At 46.0% G+C, this 26,843-nt stretch overlaps 1 protein-coding gene and 1 long non-coding RNA gene across 8 annotated transcripts in view; one reads left to right on the forward strand and one right to left on the reverse strand.

The window, feature by feature from the left end:
- Positions 1–26,843, reverse strand: part of SERP2 (stress associated endoplasmic reticulum protein family member 2) — a 106,110-nt gene that overhangs the window by 78,262 nt on the left and 1,005 nt on the right. The gene's annotated exons all lie outside the window — the stretch shown is intronic.
- Positions 1–26,843, forward strand: part of LOC137544147 (uncharacterized) — a 219,926-nt gene that overhangs the window by 44,089 nt on the left and 148,994 nt on the right. The gene's annotated exons all lie outside the window — the stretch shown is intronic.

Raw genomic sequence — 26,843 nt, forward strand, 5'->3', positions numbered from 1 at the left:
CATTATGTACTACAGCATCTAGACACCCCAGGAACCTACACCAGGATTTTATTTATAGATTACAGCTCTGCATTTAATACCATAATGCCATCTCTGCTACACAGCAAGCTCTCCCAGCTACACATACCTGAATCCTTCTGCAAATGGATAACCAATTCCCTAACCGATAGGAGACAGCATGTTAGACTTGGTAAACACACATCAAGCTCTCTGACCGTCAGTACTGGTGCACCCCAGGGCTGTGTTTCCCCACTGCTCTACTCACTGTACACCAATGACTGCATCTCCACAGATCCATCTGTTAAGGTTCTGAAGTTTGCAGATGACACAACAGTAGTTGGTCTCATACAAAACGGGGATGAGTCTGCATACAGGCATGTGGTGGGACAGCTTGCCTCCTGGTGCAGCAGCAACAACTTGGAACTAAATACTCTCAAAACCATGGAGATGATAATAGTCTTTAGGAGATCTCCCCCCCAGCACCTCCCCTTAACCATAAATGGATCCACCATAACCCAGGTAGAGTCATTCAAGTTTCTTGGGTCCACGATCTCATACAACCTAAAATGGGATAACAATACGGCCACTATTGTCAAGAAAGCGCAACAGAGGATGTACCATCTACGGCAGCTGAGAAAGTTTGGCCTACCTCAAAATTTAATGGTGCAGTTCTACACTGCAATTATTGAATCCACCATAACATCATCTATGACTGTATGGTTCAGCTCCTGCTCAGCATTAGAAAAGGGGAGGCTGCAGCGCATCTTTCGAACAGCGGAAGGGATAATTTGCTGTAGCTTATCTTCCCTGCAGGATCTTTACGCTAGCAGGTGCAGAAAGAGAGCAACCAAAATTGCCTCTGACCCCTCTCATCCAGCTCCCTTCATCTTCCAGCGCATGCCTTCAGGAGTAAGATTCTGGTCAATCGCTACCAAAACCTCCAGACACAGGGACAGCTTTTTTCCTCAAGCGGTAGCCATACTTAATGCTGAACCACGTTAGAGCTGCTAGGACTTGATAGTAATCAGCACAGAACTGTAAATGAACAATTCTCACATTGCTTACTGCTACTATACTTGCATAAATGTCCTTGACTTGTAATATACACACTGTCTGTCCTTGTATTGTTTTTGTTTGTGTTTGTTAACCTCCTTAGCGGTAACCCCGTGTGTGACACGGGGTAAGCCGCCGGAGGGTGCCGCTCAGGCCCTGCTGGGCCGATTTGCTTAATTTTTTTTTTGCTGGACGCAGCTAGCACTTTGCTAGCTGCGCCAGCACCCCGATCGCCGCCGCCGCGCGCCCGATCGCCGCTATCCGGTGCGGCGCGCGGCCCCCCCCCCCCCAGACCCCGAGCGCTGCCTGGCCAATCAGTGCCAGGCAGCGCCGAGGGGTGGATCGGGTCTCCCAATGACGTCCCGACGTCGCTGACGTCGGTGACGTCATCCCGCCCCGTCGCCATGGCGACGGGGGAAGCCCTCCAGGAAATCCCGTTCTTTGAACGGGATTTCCTGATCGCCTATCGCCGGAGGCGATCGGCGGGGCTGGGGGGATGCCGCTGAGCAGCGGCTATCATGTAGCGAGCCCTCGGCTTGCTACATGATAAAAAAAAAAAAAAATTAAAAAAAAACTGTTGCGCTTCCCCCTGGCGGTATTTTTCATACCGCCAAGGGGGTTAAGCAACTGCCAAGACAAATTCCTTGTAGGTGCAAACTTACTTGGCGAAATAAAATTGATTCTGAAAATTGATTCTGATTAACTTTGATAACGTGTGATAACTTTGGATAACGTGTGATATCTTTGATAAGGTTTGATATTTGTCTTATCATGGTGTAGTGAATCAAGCCCAATGTGTACTGGCTTTTTCTTCCCCAACAAGAAGATCAATTACAAAAGAACTATAGTGAAGGGGAAGGGGGGAAATGCTGGATTGGAGTCAGCATTATTCATCAGATCCCCCGCCTCATATTTCACAGTGGCAGGTTCAATGTTCTTTAAAAGTTTGATGAGTTCCCTCTGCCTATGTGTGACCAGCAATGTTTGTCAGTATGAGTCACTACAGCTGAAGGAAAGCCCCTTCTCTATGCAAAGTTAAATTTCTGCAACATCTCCTTTAGGCCTCGTTCACACTTGTGTTTCTCTTCCAAACGGACCGGTTGACACCGTACGGTTCTGATCCGTATCCGATCCGGATCCGGTCAGGTTGCATCAGGTGTACATCAGGCTGCGATACGGATCCGTGTGGCAAAAGAGAGTACAAATAAATAAAAATTTGGGGGTCTGGGAGGTCAGCAGAAGGTGCACCTGTGGAATCAGGTCCTCCGCTGTTTAGGCCTCACCTCCACCTCCGACATACTGCCAAACAGCTCCAGCACGTTAAAGTCACTGCTGCTCCACTCCAAAATGCTTCCCATGTGTCCCCATCCAAAATCGCCGCTAGAATACGCATAGGAAGTGGGGTAGAACGTCAGGTGTTTGTAGCCAGTGTGTTCTGTGCTTCCGTTTCCCATTGCTTTCTATTTCCAGATGGTGCAGTCAGGCTCCGGTCCGGGTGCGTGGGCCGGATGATCCGGACCGAAAAATAACCCATGTTGGAAAAGTGTCCGGAGTCCGGATCCGGTCCGGCTCCGTACTGTACGGAACGGACGCGTGTGAACGTCTGCATAGCCTTTGCATTGCTATGCGCAACGTACGTTCCGTTTGTACAGTACACGGTCCGGATCCGGCACGGCGAATCCGGACAGGGAACGCTAATGTGATCCGGGCCTTAAAGTGGATCCGAGGTGAACTTTTACACATTGCATAATTGTGTTCCTTTCCTATTGTTTATAGGGCATTCCTCAAGCCAAATACTTTTTTGTTTTTGTTTTAATACTCTAATTCCCTATAAACTAAAAAAGCCATGCCCACAGGTTTTCAGAGAGCCAAGGCAGTAGCAAGGGCTCATGGGAGCTCAGTCTGGGCAGGAGGAAGGGGAGGTGTTACTAGCCATTGATTTCAGAGGCAGGGGGGAGGAGGGAGGAGGAGAGAGGATTAGGCTGATGGCTCAAGATACAGATAAGCCTGCCTCTGTGTAACAACATGGCCGCTGTCATTGTATCACAGGAATAAATAATCATATTCTATTAAAACTGTTTGCAGCTAGATTTGCTGTGTAAACCATCTAAACTTTACATAAGATATTTAGACAAGTTACTTGTTATAGTTAGTTTTTCATCTCGGATCCGCTTTAAGGTCCCCTCTTGAAAGCACTATGTGCCTGGCTGTTGTGTCCATTGCATTAAACAAGTCCTAGATTGCTATAACATGTCCAGCTCAACCCCGGTGTCTGTAATTATTGTGCACCACACAACCCTGCGTTCTGCTCACCGCAACAGAGACGGAGAGTCAGCATAACCCCTGTACAATAATGGCCCAAATGCCTGTTGTCTATTTCATATAAAGTTTATTGAATAATTACAAACTGATAGCAAGTGGGTTAAAAGCAATTATGGTACAATCAAGGCTGAACCACTACAGGGAGTGCAGAATTATTAGGCAAATGAGTATTTTGACCACATCATCCTCTTTATGCATGTTGTCTTACTCCATGCTGTGTAGGCTCGAAAGCCTACTACCAATTAAGCATATTAGGTGATGTGCATCTCTGTAATGAGAAGGGGTGTGGTCTAATGACATCAACACCCTATATCAGGTGTGCATAATTATTAGGCAACTTCCTTTCCTTTGGCAAAATGGGGCAAAAGAAGGACTTGACAGGCTCAGAAAAGTCAAAAATAGTGAGATATCTTGCAGAGGGATGCAGCACTCTTACAATTGCAAAGCTTCTGAAGCGTGATCATTGAACAATCAAGCGTTTCATTCAAAATGGTCAACAGGGTCGCAAGAAGCGTGTGGAAAAACCAAGGCGCAAAATAACTGCCCATGAACTGAGAAAAGTCAAGCGTGCAGCTGCCAAGATGCCACTTGCCACCAGTTTGGCCATATTTCAGAGCTGCAACATCACTGGAGTGCCCAAAAGCACAAGGTGTGCAATACTCAGAGACATGGCCAAGGTAAGAAAGCTGAAAGACGACCACCACTGAACAAGACACACAAGCTGAAACGTCAAGACTGGGCCAAGAAATATCTGATTTTTCTAAGGTTTTATGGACTGATGAAATGAGAGTGAGTCTTGATGGGCCAGATGGATGGGCCCGTGGCTGGATTGGTAAAGGGCAGAGATCTCCCATCCGACTCAGACGCCAGCAAGGTGGAGGTGGAGTACTGGTTTGGGCTGGTATCATCAAAGATGAGCTTGTGGGGCCTTTTCGGGTTGAGGATGGAGTCAAGCTCAAATCCCAGTCCTACTGCCAGTTTCTGGAAGACACCTTCTTCAAGCAGTGGTACAGGAAGAAGTCTGCATCCTTCAAGAAAAACATGATTTTCATGCAGGACAATGCTCCATCACACGCGTCCACCAAGTACTCCACAGCGTGGCTGGCAAGAAAGGGTATAAAAGAAGAAAAACGAATGACATGGCCTCCTTGTTCACCTGATCTGAACCCCATTGAGAACCTGTGGTCCATCATAAAATGTGAGATTTACAAGGAGGGAAAACAGTACACCTCTCTGAACAGTCTGATAGGCTGTGGTTGCTGCTGCACGCAATGTTGATGGTGAACAGATCAAAACACTGACAGAATCCATGGATGGCAGGCTTTTGAGTGTCCTTCCAAAAGAAAGGTGGCTATATTGGTCACTGATTTGGTTTTCTTTTGTTTTTGAATGTCAGAAATGTATATTTGTGAATGTTGAGATGTTATATTGTTTTCACTGGTAAAAATAAATAATTGAAATGGGTATATATTTGTTTTTTGTTAAGTTGCCTAATAATTATGCACAGTAATAGTCACCTGCACACACAGATATCCCCCTAAAATAGCTAAAACTAAAAACAAACTAAAAACTACTTTCAAAAATATTCAGCTTTGATATTAATGAGTTTTTTGGGTTCATTGAGAACATGGTTGTTGTTCAATAATAAAATTATTCCTCAAAAATACAACTTGCCTAATAACTCTGCACTCTCTGTATACATACCAGTCTGACTACCAATATATTGAATATTATACTATTGGTCTAATTTACTGGGTAGAACCATCTCTATTGTGGATGCAAACTATCCAATGGCCAAAATCCTGTCACAGCATGAGGTAGGTAAAATAAAATAAAACATTTCACTATAAATGCTATGGCCTGGTCAATGGATGTGTGTTCAGGAAAAGGTCAAATGAAATGATCAAGCATGATAGTTTCTGGTGAACAACATTGCAAGGCCTTACCATTTGTGCTACATTATTTAGTAAAATCCAGAAAATAAGGCCGCAAATACTGAAAATATACAGCATACCGTAATAAAAATCTCACGGCGCTCCTGCTGGAAAATGTAGTCATCACTCCCACATACTGACAATGCAAATCTCTCATCAGTTTAAAATAGCTGAGTTTGTCACTTTTGCCTCAGGTTATATAGTGCCTCAGCCTGCTGAACTTCACTTTCCCAAAATGAGACATGTAGACAGAATAATCACCTATTTCTTGCTGATGGCTCATTAAAATGTGGGCTAAGGCAAACTTATAAGAATAGAAATACTGAGTTGCCAATGCTTAACACATGAATAACATTAACTAATGCACATGATTATATAACACTGCTGGCCAGTGCTACAGAGCGCGCTCAGTTTCATGGAAGTTTTCTACAATATCTGAAAATAACTGAATGTGACACACAAAAAATGCAAAGCAGCAGCAGAGCGTGAGCAGCGAGTCTTATCTGTCCTGCAGACTCACTCCCTCCTTTAGCGGTAAACTACCTACAGCCTTCTGCTGCACGTGCTCACTGTTTACCACCTAGCATGTCATGTCTGCGCCTGAAACGGAGGAAGCAAGTGACTGTTCATTTTGTCGGTTTTACAACTTAATTTTTGTGTTGCGGTGCAATGCCATGCTCCTGCCACATCCCACTGCAATGCAAATGACATATATATAACCACATAGCAGAGTGAGGGCCGGATTTGTAGTTTTTACCGCCCAAGGCAACTATGGCGAGCCACCCCTAGCCCCTTTATTATTCAGGGAAGTCACTCTCTCTGCAGTTCCTTTGACCAATCTGTCAGCCTCAGCAGCGCTGAGTCATATATGACGGGACTCAACAAACTTTCCTGCCTCTCCACAGCTCTGGAGGGTGGAGTCAGACTCAAAGTCACCAGTAGTGCTTCAGCCCCCACTCTGTCTCTGCATGCTGGAGACAGTGCACATACTAGTGTTGTCCGGATCATGAACGATTCGGATCTTTGATCCGAATCTATTTTGTGAGTCGAATCATCAAAATGAGTGATTCGGATCGCAAAGGGGGCGGGGCCAGGAGCGACACGCCCCCTCTCAGCAGGCAGCGGGGTCCTGGAAGCAGAGCAGAGATGGATCGCTCTGTTGAAGGGGAGGGAGCCTTGCACAGCCACAGGTAGATGAGAGAAAGGGGACATCGGTGCCACTGCCAGATATGTGTAGAGCACACATACTGGCTGAAATGTGCTGCTCATTATAGGCTGTCTGTTCCGTAGTTGTGCACAGTGAACACATTGAAACTTTTGGCACAGCTCAGTAACATTACAGGCAGCATGCTGGGCTAGGACAGGGCAGGCACTGTCATGCACTGCTCTAAACAGCTGCACTTCACTTCTGGGAATGCTTTGAGGAATGGGAGTTAGGAGTATACAGATGAACATATAGGTGAAATATATGTAAGGCATGATTGCAGCATGTGGGTATTGCGTGCAAACAAACATTTCTGCTCTCTGCTCGTCCCTCCTCCCTTCTCTGTCCACTCCCTGCCCTCTGTCCATCTTCTCTATGTGTCCACCCCCCTCCCCTTCTCCTGTCCTGCCAGGCATTTCACCCCCGAATGCTTCCCTTGTAAAATGATCCGAGATTCGGATCAAAGATCCGGATCTTTTCAATGATCCGATTTGAATCATCCGGATTATTGAAAAGATCCGAACTTCGCATCTCTAGCACATACACGCACAGCTCTCAGAGCCCCAGCTCATGATGCTAATTGCATCATCACTGTGCTGCAGGACTCTGTCTGACTGAGCTTCCTCTAGCTCCGCCCCTTTTCTGAAGAGCCCAGAGAAGAAGCAGGACGGAGGCCAGGGACTGGAGCTGTAGAAACAACTGCCTGGCATGGTTAGCCTCCAATGGTGCAGTGCACTGGAGCTCCTTCTACAACAACGATTTTAGTAAGTTAGTGCTACTCTGTCCTGTGTGTTCCCCTGCCCTCCTGTCTCTTGTCTCCCTTCCTCTTGTGTGTTCCCCTGCCCTCCTATGTGTTCTCCTGCTCCATGTGTTTCCCTGCCCTCCTATCTCCCTGCCCTCCTGTGTGCTTCCTTGCCCTCTTATCTTTTGTCTCCCTACCTCCTGTGTTACCCTGTCCTCCTGTCTCCCTGCCTCCTGCGTGTTTCTCTGCCCTCCTGTGTGTTCCCCTTCCCTCCTGTCTCTTGTCTCCCTGCCTCCTGTGTTCCCCTGCCCTCCTGTGTGTTACCTTTCCCTCCTGTCTCTTGTCTCCCTGCCTCCTGTGTGTTCCCTTGCCCTCTAGTGTTTCTCCTGTCTCCCTGCCTCCTGTGTTCCCCTGTCCTCCTGTATCTTGTCTCCCTGCCTCTTGCGTGTTCCCCTGCCCTCCTGTGTATTCCCCTTCCCTCCTGTCTCTTTTCTCCTTGCCTCCTGTGTGTTCCCTTGCCCTCCAGTGTTTCTCCTGTCTCCCTGCATCCTGTGTTCCCCTGACCTCCTGTGTGTTCCCCTGCCCTCCTGTCTCTTGTCTCCCTGCCTCCTGTGTGTTCCCTTGCCCTCCAGTGTTTCTCCTGTCTCACTGCATCCTGTGTTCCCCTGGCCTCCTGTGTGTTCCCCTGCCCTCCTGTCTCTTGTCTCCCTGCCCTCCTGTGTGTTCCTCTGTCTCCTGTCCCCATTATTATTATTATTATTATTATTTATTGTATTTATAAAGCGCCAACATATTACGCAGCGCTGAACATTAATTTAGGTTACAGACAATATTTAGGGGTGACATACAGCAATATGACAATACAGGAATACAAGAAAACCAGATCACACACCATAGTATGAGTACAAGGTAATGCTTAGTCAGTCACTGGATGGAGCATGGAGATTAGGCAGGTTAGGTTCACTCAGATGCATAGCATGGGTGCACAGTAATGGAGGTGCAACATCAGGTAGGACATAAAAGGAGGAGGACCCTGCCCAAAGGCTTACAATCTAGAGGGAGAGGTAAGGACACGAATGGTATGGGACCAGAGTTCAGCTGTAGGTTTAGAGCACTTGTGAGGGGTGGTAGGCCAGAGTGAAAAGGTGAGTTTTGAGGGCTTTCTTGAAGATGTTGAAGGAGGGGGCTGCCCTAATGGGTGGAGGTAGGGAGTTCCATAGTGTTGGAGCAGCTCTTGAGAAGTCCTGGAGGCGTGCATGGGACTGGGTGATTCGGGGGGCGGTTAGGCGAAGTTCATTGGAAGAGCGGAGTGAGCGGCTAGGTGTGTACCTCTGAGTAAGATCGGAAATGTAGGTTGGACAGGTTTTGTGGACAGATTTGTAGGTCAGACACAGTATCTTGAATCTGATTCTGGACTGGATAGGAAGCCAGTGGAGGGATTCTAGGAGCGGATCCGCCGTGGTGGAGCGATGGGAGCAGTGGATAATTCTGGCTGCCGCATTCATAATGGACTGCAGTGGGGCTGTTCGGGTCATAGGGAGACCAGACAGCAGGGCATTGCAGTAGCATTGCAGGGCATGTCACCAGTCCCCCTGTCTGCTGTGTTGTACCTGGCTGTGTTCAGGCCCTGCAGATTGTTTTGGCATGGAGTGAAGGGGGCAGGTTGGTTTGCTCAGTGTGGGGAACAGAAATTTCTGAAGGTGGCCCTGGAGTTCTCCATATGCCTTGCTGGTTGATTATCCATTTCTAGAAGGCAGCGCCACACAATGCAAGGAATGTCTCTATGTAGTTATAGTTTGGATAGGAGATAGCCACCACCACACCCGTATTCTGCCAACTCACCGGATGTTGAGATTTCCAATTAGGTCTATTAGGGCTTTGAGACACTTAGGGCCATCTCCCAACTCTACGGCAATCAACCGGTTTCACTTCATTACAGAGACTCCTCTCTATATAAACATATGAGCCGTTCCTCCAGTGTTAAGCACTAACCTCAAGAGAAAAACCTCTCATAGTGTAAAACCGTATGCTTTACTAAAAGTATAATAATAATGAGTAGTGCATAGAGTTTTCTTTAAAATAGGCTCTCCCCCGTATATGAGCACTGGCCGTTCCGCCTCCACTCTCTCTGGCTGGGGAATCACTTTACTCCATGCCGGGCAGACGCTGCTCCAAACCTCTGTCTGGCTACACGTGGGCTCTCTCACATTCACATGTGAGAGAGCCTGCTCGACATGTTTTGTCATTGCTGACTCATCAGGGGCTAGGCCTGATGAGGGGGCTAGCCAGACAGGGGATCGGAGCAGTGTCTGCCTGCCACGGAGGAAAGTGATTCCCCAGCCAGAGAGAGTGGAGGCGGAGCGGCCAGTGCTCATATACGGGGGAGAGCTCGTTTTTAAAAAACTCTACGCGCTACTCATTATTGCGGAGCATGTGAGTGTACAAGCTTTTTATACTTTTAATAAAGCATACGGTTTTACACTATGAGAGGTTTTTTCGCTTGAGGTTAATGCTTAACACTGGAAGGACAGCGCATATGTTTATATGAAGAGGAGTCTCTGTGATGAAGTGAAACCGGTTGATTGCCATTGAGGTGGGAGATGGCCCTAAGTGTCTCAAAGTCCTAACAGACCTAATTGGAGGTCTCAACATCCGGTGAGTCGGCAGACAACGGGTGTGGTGGTGGCTATCTCCTATTGAGAATATAACTAAATACAGACATTCCTTGCATTGTGTGGTGCTGCCTTCTACAAATTGATAATTTTGATTGCAAAATGAAGGAAGCGAACCAATGATTTGATGTGTATGGGCTGTGCAGTGCCAAGCCTTCTTTAAATTCTTGCTGGTTGATTGCCTACCTAAGCAACCAAATTTTGTGAATACCATTTACCTTCTCTTTCTCCATTATCAGTACATACTACACTATCCAGGCTCCCGTTGTGTCTGCCCTGATGAAGACCGGAAGCATCGGTCGAAACTAGTCGGCTCAACTGCGTTCAGCCGCTCTCTGGACCTGCCACGAATCCCTCCCCGGGACCCTCAGTACATGGATTTTGTTATGGTCGGATGTTAAACTAGCCTGACGACCTGCCCGCACGCTCAACCCACAAGACGTACGTGAAGCTGAAAACCGGATCCACAATCTCTGGTTGATGGATGTACAGGGGCGGGCTGTGCTCCTGTGCCCGGAAGTTTAAACAGCCAAAGCAGCCGGTAGTGTGGGTGTGCTTCATGGATCGGGGAATGGAACCTTGAACACTGGGAGTTCTTTGCCCGAAGAGAGGAGAGCAAGTGTGTGGACTGCACAGGGGCCCCTGTCATGTGCATATATAGGGTGGGATGCTATCACCCCCAGGAATCTGATGAGGACTATGGAGTCGTGAGTATGCAAGGAGTCCTATAATTGCAGTTTAGGGAACGGGACTGCTTTGCATGTGCTTGCTTACATCATTGCTTTATCCCATAAGCATCTCTGCATGGCGCAGGACTCAATGTGATACAGGATGCATGCTGCCGACTTCTAATCAATAATGCTTGAGCTCACTGTTGATTCTATTTGGGAGAATACGGATCATTAGTAACCCCCCTGTATGCCCATAGGTGGCAAGTGTGTATGTCAGCACATTATGTGGTGAGTCTGGTGGGCGCCCTGACGCATGTGTGTACAACAGCGCTGTTGGTTTTAATTGTGTCCTGTACACCTTTTTATGCTTTAATGAGTCACATACAACTAATAAATTAATACCTTTTTCACGTTTACCAGGTCACAGCTTATTAATTGATATACAATTGTGGCGGTAGGGTTGAAACTACCAAGTGGAATTGGGGTGAAATTGATTGTCTGTCCCCCATCCCTTTCCCCTGGTCCCCCTTGACATCCCGTTGTGTCTGTGTTTATTTTTCAAGGTACAGCCTATCTCTTAAAGTGGATCCGAGATGAACTTTTACTCATTGCATAATTGTGTTCCTTTCCTATTGTTTATAGAGCATTTCTCAAGCCAAATACTTTTTTGTTTTTCTTTTAATATTCTAATTCCCTATAAACTAAACAAGCCTCGCCCACAGTTTTTCAGAGAGCCTTGGCAGTAGCAAGGGCTCATGGGAGCTCAGTCTGGGCAGGAGGAGGGGAGGTATTACTAGCCAAAGATTTTAGAGGGAGGGGGGAGGAGGGGGTTAAGTTTTTTTCACAGAAGATGCAGATAAGCTTGCCTCTGTGTAATGTTTACAAACAACATGGCTGCTGTCATTGTATCACAGTAAGAAATAATCATATTCTATTGAAGCTGTTTGCAGCTAGATTTGCTGTGTAAACTAACTAAACTTTAGATAAGATATATAGACAAGTTACTTGTTATAGTTAGTTTTTCATCTCGGATCCGCTTTAAGTCATCCTTTATCAACCAGTCAAAGTGCAATTTAAGGAAGGAGAGTACACCAAAAGTAGTAAACACCCAGATAGAAGTGCTAATGACTTGCACAGGATGACTTTAGTATAGTGATTCCTTGGTATTGCCAGGCTATTCAGGACTTGTAACAAAGTAGTACCACTTAACTAAATAGCAGTGATAAGGTGCAACATTATTGTCTAAAGGCTCGTTTCCACTATAGCGAATCCGCATGCTGGCACTGCATGCGGATTCGCATAGTCAATGTAAGTGGATGGGGCTGTTTCCACTTGTGCAGCGGCGGGAGCGTTTTTCGGTGCGGCAGAAATCTGCACGGCAGAGCCGTCAGATTTCGTGTGCGGGAGGAATGCGGGCGAATCGCCGCTAATGCATTTAATAGGGAAATCGCATGCGTCTTTGTCATGCGGATTTCCCCGTGATTTCGCGTGCGATTTCGCATGGTTTGCTCTGGAACTTTACTCAGGCAGTGACATGGTTAAATTCGCCTGGCTCCTTGCCATGCGAAATCGCGGCTAAATCCGCAGGCGGAAACGCGGCCGCATGCGATTTCTTCTGCGGTGGAATCCAGGCGATTCCGCACCGCAACAGTGGAAACGAGCCCTAACTGCTACATTTTAGCTTTTTTACATCTGACTTGGACTGCAGCACAGAGCATTAATATGTTATACTAAGGCTAGATTCAAACAGTAGAGTCCTGGTTATCTGAAACTCAATTGACCATCAGTCTCACCAACCAGCATAAATCGCCGGCAGTACTAACAGTGGTGAAGGCCAACTTTTTAGGCAGTTTGTGGCTCTGCTGGGCTTAAAGACTGGGTTCCACGGCTCCTCTAAGGTTAATATACTTTCAGTTACTGTATTTTAAAATTTAATACACAGTTCATGGTATGCATATAGAGTGGGGTATAGTACTGTAGTAGCCAGCAGTAATTTTAACATTGAGTCTCAAGCTACCAGAAGGCACTTTTATCCATTGGTGTCGGATAGCCAAGACTCTAATGTACTCAGTGGAATAGCTAAGGAATCAGGGGCTCCAGTGTGAGTTTTAGATCGGGCCCCCAAGGACTTTATTGATATGAGGCCTCAAAACCTTCCAAAGACCTTTAGTGTAAGAGGTGGAATCAGATGAGGGAAACCATTTGTTAATGATACCATTCATTGCATTGCACATATAGTGATGATCTTCACCAGCAAAGCACCAATGAAAAGCTAAAAGGATGGCCGAAGGAGGGGCCCCAGTGCGGTCACCACCTCTGCATCTCCTATTGCTTTGCCACTGACTGTACTACAGGTCAAAAGTGTCAGGAATAGAGGCTATATTTTCATTGCAGTGCGTTGACCCCTGATGTTTTGTGCAATAGTAATGCAGTGTCCAATTTGCATGGTAGGTTCTGGAAGGGAAGTTACCCTAGGACACTGGCGAAGTAGACAAAAGATGCTGCAAGTAGCATATGCAATACTAATAGAATGTAGAGGATGAACATCGGTATATTGCCCCATGTTTGCATTTTTGCCAATGTTCTCCAGTCACTAACCTGGCAACGCAAGTGATGGGGTCTAATGTCTATATAAAGTTAGCCTACAAGGGAAAGAACGGAAATGTTTAATGGCCTCCTCCTCTGTACTATTGGTGGGGTAGAATCTCCTTATGTAACAGACTTTATTCATACTTGGCTATTCTCAGCAGATTGTGGCCAGAGATTAACTCTGCATCCATCTTATTGCTCATTGTTTTGGTTTGTTGTTTCAGTACAAGTCTGCTTTCAGCCTCCACTTTGTTCTCCATGCCTGCTCAGCACTTCTGCAGAATGCCAACAATGCTCCGCTCTTTTATAACTGCTTGGATGTGGAATGTTTAGTTGTTCTTTCTCAGTAATCTATTTATAAGAAATTAAGATTTACGGATACCACAAAGTACGGCCAAAAGTCACGAGGAAGTTCATCAGATAGTCACAGTATTATAAGTTCTTTAAAGTGTAAGGAAATGATGCAGGGAAACAGGCAAAATCTAGAATAAGAAAAGAACCACAATAACCTTTTCTTTCCATGGTTTGTATATTTTTATATCTCCTTTATGTAAACATTTTCGCTGTTTGTGCATAGCCAATGCTAGACTGTGCTGTAGCATGATTCATGCTAATGATGTGCTTGTAGCTGCAATAATAACCGAGGTTTCTTAATAAATCACACTGTAGGACATTTATGAAATGGTTGCTGCTGAAGGAATACAGTTCATATACTTTCCATGCAAGTCTGACATGATTAGCATAAGTGGGTGGGGCTAAGAAGGAAGGGGCTGGGTTTATTTGGAGTTCTCACTATATGTTCCAGCATGCTGGAGAAAAATACTTGAAGATGCTCCTTTTCATAGTTACATAGTTATTTGGGTTGAAAAAAGACATACGTTCATCGAGTTCAACCAGAAAACAAAGTACAACACCAGCCTGCTCCCTCACATATCCTTGTTGATCCAGAGGAAGGCGAAAAACCCCTACAAGGCATGGTCCAATTAGCCCCAAAAGGGAAAAAAATTCCTTCCCGACTCCAGATGGCAATCAGATAAAATCCCTGGATCAACATCATTAGGCATTACCTAGTATTTGTAGCCATGGATGTCTTTCAACGCAAGGAAAGCATCTAAGCCCCCTTTAAATGCAGGTATAGAATTTGCCTTCCTGTGGCAATGCATTCCACATCTTAATCACTCTTACTGTAAAGAACCCTTTCCTAAATAAATGGCTAAAATGTTTTTCCTCTATGCGCAGATCATGTCCTTTGAGACGGCCTAGGTTCAAAAAGCTTTTATATTGCCCTGTGACGTATTTATACATGTTAATTAGATCCCTTCTAAGGCGTCTTTTCTCTAGACTAAATAAACCCAGTTTATCTAACCTTTCTTGGTAAGTGAGACCTTCCATCCCACGTATCAATTTTGTTGCTCGTCTCTGCACCTGCTCTAAAACTGCAATATCTTTCCTGTAATGTGGTGCCCAGAACTGAATTCCATATTCCAGATGTGGCCTTACTAGAGAGTTAAACAGGGGCAATATTATGCTAGCATCTCGAGTTTTTATTTCCCTTTTAATGCATCCCAAAATTTTGTTAGCTTTAGCTGCAGCGGCTTGGCATTGAGTGCGATTATTTAACTTGTTGTCGATGAGTACTCCTAAGTCCTTCTCCAAGTTTGATGTCCCCAACTGTATCTCATGTATTTCGAATGGTGCTAGACCGTTGGTACGACCAAAATGCATGACTTTACATTTTTCAACATTGAATTTCATCTGCCATTTATGTGCCCATATAGCCATCCTATGCAGATCCTGTTGCAATATGTCCCTATCTTTCTGAGAGTTGATGATTCTGCACAATTTTGTATCATCTGCAAAAATAGCAACATTGCTCACTACTGAATCTACTAGGTCATTAATAAATAAATTGAAGAGCACTGGACCCAGTACAGACCCCTGTGGGACCTCACTGCTAACAGTCTCCCATTTTGAGTATGATCCATTGACCACAACTCTTTGTTTTCTGTCCATTAGCCAGTTCCCTATCAATGCACACAGACTCTTCCCCAGTCCTTGCATCCTCAACTTTTGCACCAGACTTTTGTGGGGAACAGTGTTGAAGGCCTTTACAAAGTCCAAGTATATCACATCTACAGCATTCCCAATATCCACATTAGCGTCCACTACCTCATAAAAGCTGAGCATGTTAGTCAAACAGGACCTGTCTTTAGTAAACCCATGTTGATGCTGAGAAATAAGATTGTTTTCTACTATGAAGTCACATATAGTATCTCTTAGTAACCCCTCAAATAGTTTACATACAACTGATGTTAAGCTTACAGGTCTATAATTTCCTGGATCTGATTTTTTGCCCTTCTTAAATAATGGGAAAATGTGGGCTGTACGCCAATCCACTGGGACTCTGCCAATTGAAAGAGAGTCACAAAAGATAAGATAAAGGGGTTTATCTATAACTGAACATAATTCCCTTAGGACCCGAGGATGCATGCCATCCGGGCCAGGTGCCTTGTCTATTTTTAATTTATTTAGTCTTGCCTTCACTTCTTCCTGCGTTAAGTATTTAAGATTGAGACTCTTCTGCCTCTGTAATTTGCAACAATGATGTTTCCTTTGTGAAGACAGAAGCAAAGAAAGCATTTAATAACTCTGCCTTACCTTGGTCATCCACCATTGAGTTCCCCCCTCATCCTTTAGGAGTCCTATACAGTCAACCTTTCTTTTTTTAGAGTTGATGTATGTGATGATTTGCTCAGCTGCCTGTGCAGGCAGGCAGCTTTTTGACCATTGTTTTGATTTGCATGCTGCAGGACTCTGGAAAGAAGAGCTTCTGTCAGTTTTGCAGCTTGTGCTTGCAGAGGAATTTGCATACGTTGTCATGCAAATTGCCTGGCCACATTCATTGGAGGCGTGTACTATAAGTACTATGTCTTTCCCACAATGCTTCGCTGTTCATAAGGATTTCGTCATATGTAACACTCCTGGTGGGGTGTCAGCCTTGCTCTCTGTTTGAACATCAGCTTAGAGTAATTCCTGAATCTGCGCTAGGCAGATTTCCCTAGTGCAGTTAGGATTGTATTATCTGTATTGCCTGTTCTGTCTTGTCTTGCCTGTTGCCATTGTCCTGTCCCTATGGTGGTTGACAGGAAATGGTTCTGATCTCTGTTCTTGGAGTATAGCTGGTGCAGCGGTTGCTACCAGCTATCTCTTCTGTTCTGTCTCCTGGGATCGCACTAGCTACTTTTCGCTAGCACTGGGGATCCTTCTGTTCTGTCTCCTGGGATCGCGCTAGCTACTTTTCGCTAGCGCTGGGGATCCTTCTGTTCTGCTACTCTGTACTTGGATCGCGCTAGCCACTTTTCGCTAGTGCTGTAGATCCTATCTCTCGCTTGTCCCTGTTTTCGTGTGTCTGTCTGCTACGCTTGCTGGAGGCTCGGTGAGGTAACCGTTAAGCAAGCGCTCGTGTCCTCTGTTTCATGTTTGTCTGTTAATGGTTAGTTAGGCGTGCTTGTCTCTATTGTGCTTATCACGTGGAGACCGCGCATAACCGCGTGCACTGTTGCGAATGAGTGCGGTGTTCGCGGTTAGCTAGCGTTTGTTATTTTCCGTATCTCCTCATTGTATTATTTGCTGTGCCTTTGCTAACCTCGTATTCTGTCCTGATCTGCCTTGTGTCTCGTCTGGCGCTCGCACCTCTCGTGATCGCGTTCCTATTTCATATCTGCTGTTGTGTGTGTGCGGTCGCAGGGTGGTGACTGGATTGGCGCACACACATACAACCTGTCCCTTTGCTCATTCTCATTCGCAATCGCCTCTCTTGCGATTGCGCTCTGCGTTTCGTACAATTCCTGTCTGGCATTTGTGGAGGTACAGAGGATTGGTTCCTCTGCACTCCCCAGCGCCATCTGCCGACAGGAATTTTCCCTCTACGGGTGCGTAGCACCTTTTGCTGGGTTCCTGCAAATTATACGCTTGTGGAGGATTTCCGCCGTGTCAGCGCACGCGTTGTGCGCTGATCACGGGGAAAGTTCCACAATCGTTACAGTATGAACAGCCCAACCCAAAACCCCAGTGTAGACGGAAATTCCGATTTGTACGATTTTGTCGAGTTTGGGTCCTGTGTCTTTAAGAGCTTTAAAAGGCTTAATTCAGAGACCAAGGCGGAATTTCTTTCTGAATGTCTGAGGTTGTGCCTGAATCCCACCTTTCAGATTTCTGATCCGTCCACGTCGGCTCTTCTGTTTGCCTATGTGCTCTTAAAAGACGATTTGTTCACCTGGGCATATAATCTGTTAAAAATCAATTCTTGGAATGGTAATCTGTATCAGTTGCTTGCAGTGATATTCTCTTACTGGTTTAAACTGCCTGGCTTACCACCTGCTCTGATTGAGTGTGTAGCTGCTGATAAGTCAGCTGATCTTTCCCTTCCATGCAAAACCTTTCAGTATGACAATCAGTTCAATGTGTCTGTTGCCACTTCAGGTTTTAAACAGCAGACATGCAAAGTGGCGAAAAAGAGAAAAACTAAAAAACGCAAGCATCGGATTAAAACACTCCCTATTGATGTTTGTAATGATGTTGTTCCGTCTCCGGCTTTTTTGCCCCAATCCAAAGCTTATGTGGATCCTGCTATAGGTAGGATCGCACACTACATTAAAGCAGTTAAAAAATCTGTTCTTGTTCCTGAACTTCAACCTTATGGAGATTATGTGGATACTGGCCTGTTTGAACCCCCATTTGCTTCCTGGGATGTTGGGGCCTTGCTGGGGGAATTCGATTTGGATTGGAAAGCCTTTTGCGATTTTTACATCGCAAAAAGCGAAGATGTCTTGAATGCTTGTCTTGACTCTATGTACCTTCTGATTGATTCCGATGAATGTGACAAGGATGATGTGGATCTGGTGATCTATGTATGGCAAACGATTTTGGATGAGTTGCACACACACCAACCAATTGATTCCAATAAAGAGACATCGTTGTCGGATGATTGTTCCTGCCTTTCTGGGGTAAAGCATGAGAGTCTTGACTTTGTGCAATCTAAAATGAATGAGTATGCCGCTGTGGTTGGTTCCTGTGCGAATCCTGAAGGATTCTCTCCTGACAGTGTGCAGTTTGAATCTGTGCGGTCTGATGCCTGTTTCTCGGATGTTCCTGCAGATTGTGATCGGCATGAGTCTGCCGGTTTCCTCAAGGATGTGTGGGATCCTTTGTCAGTTAGAAACAGATCTTTGAGATCTTCCGTCTGTGACCCTGCTATGGGGAAAATTTCTCGACTATGCAGCGTCAAAAGTAAAATTTTTATGCCTAATAAAGTTTATCCTGTTGATGTCGCCATTTCTTCTGCAAATGAGTCTCTGTCTCACCCTGTTCACACCTGTAAGGGCCCGTTGCCTGGGGACAGTTGCTCCAGCGTTTCGGTCCTAGATGCCTTGCAGTCTGCTCCGCAGATCTCGGAGGTTTGCGCTATAGAAGCGTCAGTTTCACAACCTAAAGTGAATTTTGATTCGCAGGTTTTGCGTTCTGATTCCTCGGATTCGACATTGTTAGCCGAATCTAAGAGTGAGACAGCGCTTCGGTTTTGCGAATCTGATGCTGAACCTTCTTTGCCTTGTTCAGAGACGCTTTCTCTGAATCGGCCCTGTACCATGAATAAAAACATGATCTCCACTTGCACTGACATTTGTGAGTCCCTTTCTTGTTTTGAGAAAAATGCTGATTCTGCACCCTGTACTCTGGATGAGTTAATATTGCCTTGTACAATGTCTCCTGCAGTGCCCCTAGAGGCTCGTCTAGGTATTGCTGCTATTTTTACCTGTTTTTCTGCAGTTTTGGAGTTACAAGCTAGTTTGACTGCCACACAGAATTCTGGGTACAGTGAGAATGAAGTTAGGGAGTCAGTGTGTGTTCCAGTAAATATACCTGTACATTCCCCTCATGATGATGAGATTCAGTCTCAGGTTATGGTGGAACCATTCCTGGGACATCTGCCGTGTCCACAAAATAAAGTTCCAGTTTTGCCCTGTAACATGAATAGTTCAGAATCTTTCCTAGAAAACTTGAAAAATGATGTTCCTGAGGTCTTGTTTGATGTTCTGGAGGTCCCCGAGTTCCTCCCAAAGGGTACAGAACCTGTAGGAGATGTCTCCTGTCCCCCAAGTCCTTCTGAGGTGTTGCCCTCTTCCGTAGGCATTGCTGCCTTGCTGGCTACCTTTTCAGCTCTGGTGGAGCTTCAGTCATGTGTAGTCAATGATGATATTGCAGTCACAGAAATTTCCGAATTTGAATCCGAGTCTTCTTTTGAAAGTCCAGTGCTTGAGACCAATGCTCGTGATGATTCTCTGCCCGGTCCTGGTTTTGGTTTCCTCGTGCCGGACTCTGAGGTTGGCAGTTCCCCGACATGTCCTGAGGTTTCTCCTGTGCTGGTGTACCCCAGTGTGCTCTGTGACCCAGAAAGCCCAAGTGTGCCTCGGTTACCAGCATACTCAGATGCTTCCTCGGTGGAGACATGTTCTGATTTAGCCTGCCTGCCTGCATGCCCAGAAGTGGTCCCTGAAAGTCTTGATCTTGATAGGTGTCCTCGTAATTCTGAATCCGGAATTGTCATTGGTTCCATGGGGGTTCTTGGTAATTCTCCATGTGAGCCTGGTGATTGTTCTGCCCTCTTGGGATCTCTGTGGAGCTTCAAAAGGTTCTGGGAGATTCCGGGAGAAATTTTGCTTGGTCCCCTGGATAAGATCAACGGTGGCTTTTGTGTTGTAAGGGACACTTCGAACAGGTATTGTGGCAGGTTTGGTATTTTCGGACGTTCCTTGGAAGGTGGTGGGTATTGTCTGGAGGGTGTCGATGGCTTCTTCTCTGGCGTTCACAGTCCTGATGGGTGTTATACTGAGACTGGTAGTACTGATGGGCATGTTTCGGTGGCTTCTGTTTCCGATGAGGTCGGTTTCGGGTGGACTGACTCTGGAATTGGACCTTGTCGGGCTGTCCTGACCTTCATGAGTCTTCAGTTCGAGTCTGTTGCTAATAGCAGTTTTGAGGGTCGTCTGGAATTCGACCCTGGAGGGGGGGGGGGGGGTACTGTGATGATTTGCTCAGCTGCCTGTGCAGGCAGGCAGCTTTTTGACCATTGTTTTGATTTGCATGCTGCAGGACTCTGGAAAGAAGAGCTTCTGTCAGTTTTGCAGCTTGTGCTTGCAGAGGAATTTGCATACGATGTCATGCAAATTGCCTGGCCACATTCATTGGAGGCGTGTATTATAAGTACTATGTCTTTCCCACAATGCTTCGCTGTTCATAAGGATTTCGTCCTATGTAACACTCCTGGTGGGGTGTCAGCCTTGCTCTCTGTTTGAACATCAGCTTAGAGTAATTCCTGAATCTGCGCTAGGCAGATTTCCCTAGTGCAGTTAGGATTGTATTATCTGTATTGCCTGTTCTGTCTTGTCTTGCCTGTTGCCATTGTCCTGTCCCTATGGTGGTTGACAGGAAATGGTTCTGATCTCTGTTCTTGGAGTATAGCTGGTGCAGCGGTTGCTACCAGCTATCTCTTCTGTTCTGTCCAGTGGCGTACCTAGGGCTTTTGGCACCCGGTGCTGGGTATTAAAAGACACCCCCCCTTTAAAAAAGGGCGTGGCCACAACCGGCAAATTTGGGCGTGGTCATGACCGGATGAGGGCGGAGCTAACTGTAATTTAAAGTATTAGCTAGTATAGTTGCCCCCAGTATAGCTAGTACAGTTGCCCCCAGTATAGCTAGTATAGTTGCCCCAGTATAGCTAGTATAGCTGCCCCCAGAGCTGCCCCAGTATAGCTAGTATAGTTGCCCCAGTATAGCTGCCCCCAGTATAGCTAGTATAGTTGCCCCAGTATAGCTAGTATAGCTGCCCCCAGAGCTGCCCCAGTATAGCTAGTATAGTTGCCCCAGTATAGCTAGTATAGTTGCCCGCAGTATAGCTAGTATAGTTGCCCCCAGTATAGCTAGTATAGTTGCCCCAGTATAGGTAGTATAGTTGCACCAGTATAGTTAGTATAGTTGCCCCAGTATAGCTAGTTTAGTTGCCCCCAGTATAGTTGCCCCAGTATAGCTAGTATAGATGCCCCCAGTATAGTTGCCCCCACTATAGCTAGTATAGTTGCCCCCAGTATAGCTAGTATAGCTGCCCCCACTATAGCTAGTATAGATGCCCCCAGTATAGCTAGTATAGTTGCCCCGGTATAGCTGCCCCCAGTATAGTTAGTATAGATGCCCCCAGTATAGCTAGTTTAGTTGCCCCCAGTATAGTTGCCCCAGTATAGCTAGTATAGCTAGTATAGATGCCCCCAGTATAGTTGCCCCCACTATAGCTAGTATAGTTGCCCCCAGTATAGCTAGTATAGCTGCCCCCACTATAGCTAGTATAGATGCCCCCAGTATAGCTAGTATAGTTGCCCCAGTATAGCTGCCCCCAGTATAGTTGCCCCAGTATAGCTAGTATAGATGCCCCCAGTATAGCTAGTATAGTTGCCCCAGTATAGCTGCCCCCAGTATAGTTGCCCCAGTATAGCTAGTATAGTTGCCCCCAGTATAGCTAGTATAGCTGCCCCCACTATAGCTAGTATAGATGCCACCAGTATAGCTAGTATAGATGCCCCCAGTATAGCTAGTTAAATTGCCCCCAGTATAGCTAGTTTAGTTGCCCCAGTATAGCTGCCGCCAGTATAGTTGCCCCAGTATAGCTAGTATAGATGCCCCCAGTTTGGTTGCCCCAGTATAGCTAGTATAGTTGCCCCCAGTATAGCTGCCCCCAGTATAGCTAGTATAGCTGCCCCCACTATAGCTAGTATAGATGCCACCAGTATAGCTAGTATAGATGCCCCCAGTATAGCTAGTTTAGTTGCCCCCAGTATAGCTAGTTTAGTTGCCCCAGTATAGCTGCCCCCAGTATAGTTGCCCCAGTATAGTTGCCCCAGTATAGCTAGTATAGTTGCCCCCAGTATAGCTGCCCCCAGTATAGTTGCCCCAGTATAGCTAGTATAGTTGCCCCCAGTATAGCTGCCCCCAGTATAGCTAGTATAGCTGCCCCCACTATAGCTAGTATAGATGCCACCAGTATAGCTAGTATAGATGCCCCCAGTATAGCTAGTTTAGTTGCCCCAGTATAGCTAGTTTAGTTGCCCCCAGTATAGCTAGTTTAGTTGCCCCAGTATAGCTGCCCCCAGTATAGTTGCCCCAGTATAGCTAGTATAGATGCCCCCAGTATAGTTGCCCCAGTATAGCTAGTATAGTTGCCCCCAGTATAGCTGCCCCCAGTATAGCTGCCCCCACTATAGCTAGTATAGATGCCACCAGTATAGCTAGTATAGATGCCCCCAGTATAGCTAGTTTAGTTGCCCCCAGTATAGCTAGTTTAGTTGCCCCCAGTATAGCTAGTTTAGTTGCCCCAGTATAGCTAGTATAGATGCCCCCAGTATAGTTGCCCCAGTATAGCTAGTATAGCTGCCCCCAGTATAGCTGCCCCCACTATAGCTAGTATAGATGCCACCAGTATAGCTAGTATAGATGCCCCCAGTATAGCTAGTTTAGTTGCCCCCAGTATAGCTAGTTTAGTTGCCCCCAGTATAGCTAGTTTAGTTGCCCCTGTATAGCTGCTCCGGGAGGGGTGAAGGAGGGGCAGTGGGGGCAGCGGCGGGGAGGGGGGAAAAGATCCCCCCCCCCCTCCCTCACCTGGGTCCCCTCCTTCTGCCTCTCTCCCCCTCCAAATGACAGCGGGCATTGCGGGCAACTTACAGGCAGGGCGGGCGGGCAGAGACTACTTACTTTACTTCTGCGTTCCAGCAGCTGGAGCGCTCCGTCGCCGTCACGTGCCTCTTCTCCGCCTCCAATGCTGTGACACGCATTGGAGGCGGAGAAGAGGCACGTGACGGCGACCCAGCGTTCCAGCTGCTGGAACGCAGAAGTAAAGTGAGTAGTCTCTGCCCGCCCGCCCGCCCTGCCTGTAAGTTGCCCGCAATGCCCGCTGTCATTTGGAGGGGAAGAGAGGCGGAAGGAGGGGACCCAGGTGAGGGAGGGGGGGGATCTTTCCCCCCTCCCCGCCGCTATCCCTGTCACCCCTCCTTCCAGCGCTGCTCTTCCCCTCCTGCACTGTTGCAATGGGGGGTCGTGGCGACACCCCCCTGGCTGGCTGTCACCCGGTGCGCCACGCCCCCCTGCGCCCTATTGTAGGAACGCTACTGGTTCTGTCTCCTGGGATCGCACTAGCTACTTTTTGCTAGCGCTGGGGATCCTTCTGTTCTGTCTCCTGGGATCACGCTAGCTACTTTTCGCTAGCGCTGGGGATCCTTCTGTTCTGTCTCCTGGGATCGCGCTAGCTACTTTTCGCTAGCACTGGGGATCCTTCTGTTCTGTCTCCTGGGATCGTGCTAGCTACTTTTCGCTAGCGCTGGGGATCCTTCTGTTCTGTTACTCTGTACTTGGATCGCGCTAGCCACTTTTCGCTAGTGCTGTGGATCCTATCTCTCGCTTGTCCCTGTTTTCGTGTGTCTGTCTGCTACGCTTGCTGGAGGCTCGGTGAGGTAACCGTTAAGCAAGCGCTCGCGTCCTCTGTTTCATGTTTGTCTGTTAATGGTTAGTTAGGCGTGCTTGTCTCTATTGTGCTTATCACGTGGAGACCGCGCATAACCGCGTGCACTGTTGCGAATGAGTGCGGTGTTCGCGGTTAGCTAGCGTTTGTTATTTTCCGTATCTCCTCATTGTATTATTTGCTGTGCCTTTGCTAACCTCGTATTCTGTCCTGATCTGCCTTGTGTCTCGTCTGGCGATCGCACCTCTCTTTATCGCGTTCCTATTTCATATCTGCTGTTGTGTGTGTGCGGTCGCGGGGTGGCGACTGGATTGGCGCACACACATACAACCTGTCCCTTTGCTCATTCTCATTCGCAATCGCCTCTCTTGCGATTGCGTTCTGCGTTTCGTACAATTCCTGTCTGGCATTTGTGGAGGTACAGAGGATTGGTTCCTCTGCACTCCCCAGCGCCATCTGCCGACAGGAATTTTCCCTCTACGGGTGCGTAGCACCTTTTGCTGGGTTCCTGCAAATTATACGCTTGTGGAGGATTTCCGCCGTGTCAGCGCACGCGTTGTGCGCTGATCACGGGGAAAGTTCCACAATCGTTACAATGTACTTGTAAAACTTTTTTGGGTTAGATTTGATATCCCTAGGGATTTGATTTTCAGCTTCAATCTTTGCCAGCCTAATTTCTTTTTTTACAATTTTTATTGCACTCCTTATAAATGTTTAATCCAGCCTCGGTTCCCTACTGTTTTAGGGCCTTATAGGCATTCTTTTTCCTCTTCATTTTATCTCTAACCTTTCTATTCATCCATAGAGGCCTTTTTTTATTCCTAGATATTTTGTTTCCATATGGGATATACATACTACAATATTGATTGAGAATAAGTTTAAAAGCTTGCCATTTCCCTTCAGTGTCCTCCACTTGTAGTACATTATCCCAGTTCACCAAACTTAGTGCCTGCCTGAGTTGATTAAACTTTGCTTTTTTAAAATTCATAGTTTTAGTGGTCCCGCTGCCCCGTGGCCTATCAGTCACCAGATCAAACGTTATCATGTTGTGATCACTATTTCCTAAATGTTCTTGAACCTGCACATTTGATACATTATCTGGTCTATTAGAAATGATCAGATCCAGTAACGCATTCCCCCTAGTTGGTTCTGTTACCATTTGAGTCAAGTAATTGTCCTGTACTGATGCCAGAAATCTGCTGCTTTTACTAGAATGGGTAGCCTCAATACTCCAGTCAATGTCTGGAAAGTTGAAGTCACCCATAACTATGACTTCATTTTTACTTGCAACTTTTTCAATCTGCTGTAGTAATTGCAATTCTGCAGCTTCATGAATATGTGGTGGCCTATAGCATACCCCAATAAGCAATTGGCAACCTTTATTTCCACCATGAATATTTACCCAAACGGACTCCACATCTTCACAATCTTCCTCCATCTCATCGTTCAGGACAGCTGTAAAATAATTCTTAACAAAGAGACAAACCCCTCCACATTTTTTTCCTGTTATATCCTTCCTAAACACATTGTATCCCCCTAAATTTGCTATCCAGTCATGGCTTTCCTCCATCCATGTCTTGGTTATTCCCACAATGTCATAGCCTTTGTCAATCAGAATGAACTCCAGTTCGTCTATTTTATTAGCAAGGCTCCTAGCAATGGTTACCATGCATTTTATATTTTTACCACCACATTTACCAATTTTGTTTATATGAAATGGGCTACTTGAAATTTTACCAACCTCCTTACTCTTTGCGCTCTCCCCACCCCCCATAATGTTAGGCTCCGCCTGTCTTTTTACCTTATCTTGTCTACATATTGAGACTTTATCCTTTTAAGGACAAAAATATATGTTGTACTTCTCCCAGAATAATATGAGCTATAAATTACTTTTCTCCTTTGTTGCTGTCACTTACAGTAGGCAATAAATATGTCAAATCTGATAAATTTTGGACTAGTCCATCTCCTCGTGGAGGACTCTCAGTATTTCCATAATTCTTTACAAAAGCACTACCTGAAAACGATCTATGCAAAGATTCCATCCGTCCTTCCAATTTGATCATGATTTTGGTCGATGAACGGAACAACTGCTATTCAGTAATGGCCCTTTCACACTGAGCAAGTTGAGCAAATTGTACATGTGGGGCCCTTAGGTCCAGGGGCCCTGATGCTGTCACAACCTTTGCATCCCCTATTGCTATGCCACTGGTTCTGAAGGTAATCATCAAAGGTCCGCACCATCCAATTTTCAAGTTTCAAGTTTCTTTATTTATAGCTCTTATAAAAAGACATGATTAAAAGCAAATCTGCATGATGATGACGCACAGGCGTTTCGATACTTCTTTCTCAAATCATTGCAGCATCTGACAATACATTACACACCACACACATCTTATATAGGTCTCAAGTGGACCTGATGGAAGACTTACAATTTGCATATTCATGAGTGAACTCTACCATAGGCTGTAAACACTATCTTTAGATTTTCACAAACAAATCATTAGGCACAATTAAAAACCCAATTTCCAACTTTAATTCACATTTCAAACATTTAAAACCACTCTCCAATGTCTTATTTGCTGTTTTTAGCTCCTCGGGAGAAAAAATTATCATATTGTGGGACACTCAACCAATCACCAGTACGCCTACAACGTCCGCCTAAGACTACGTAAATACGCAATAAAATACGCATGTACGCGTACGTTATAGCCAATCATTATCATGCCTACAACGTCCGCATAAAGACTGTTGACGCGTCGCATGCGTACATATGTACGCGTACAGTCAAAACAAGCGTAAAAACGTCCGCAAAGCGACATTTAACGCGTAAAAAACGCGAGAAAAACGCGCAAAAATGCAAAGGAACACACAGAAAACGCGAAAAAACGCGTAATCAAAACCGTAAAGTTCCAAAAAAACGGCACATTGATTGAAAAATGTCTCCACACATGACAACCATCTCCCAACTAATCTTGAGTTGAATAGATGGAGGTTTAGTTGGGAGATGGTTGTCATGTGTGGAGACATTTTTCAATCAATGTGCCGTTTTTTTGGAACTTTACGGTTTTGATTACGCGTTTTTTCGCGTTTTCTGTGTG

This window comes from Hyperolius riggenbachi, chromosome 2 (genome assembly GCF_040937935.1).
Source record: "Hyperolius riggenbachi isolate aHypRig1 chromosome 2, aHypRig1.pri, whole genome shotgun sequence".
Taxonomy (NCBI): domain Eukaryota; kingdom Metazoa; phylum Chordata; class Amphibia; order Anura; family Hyperoliidae; genus Hyperolius; species Hyperolius riggenbachi.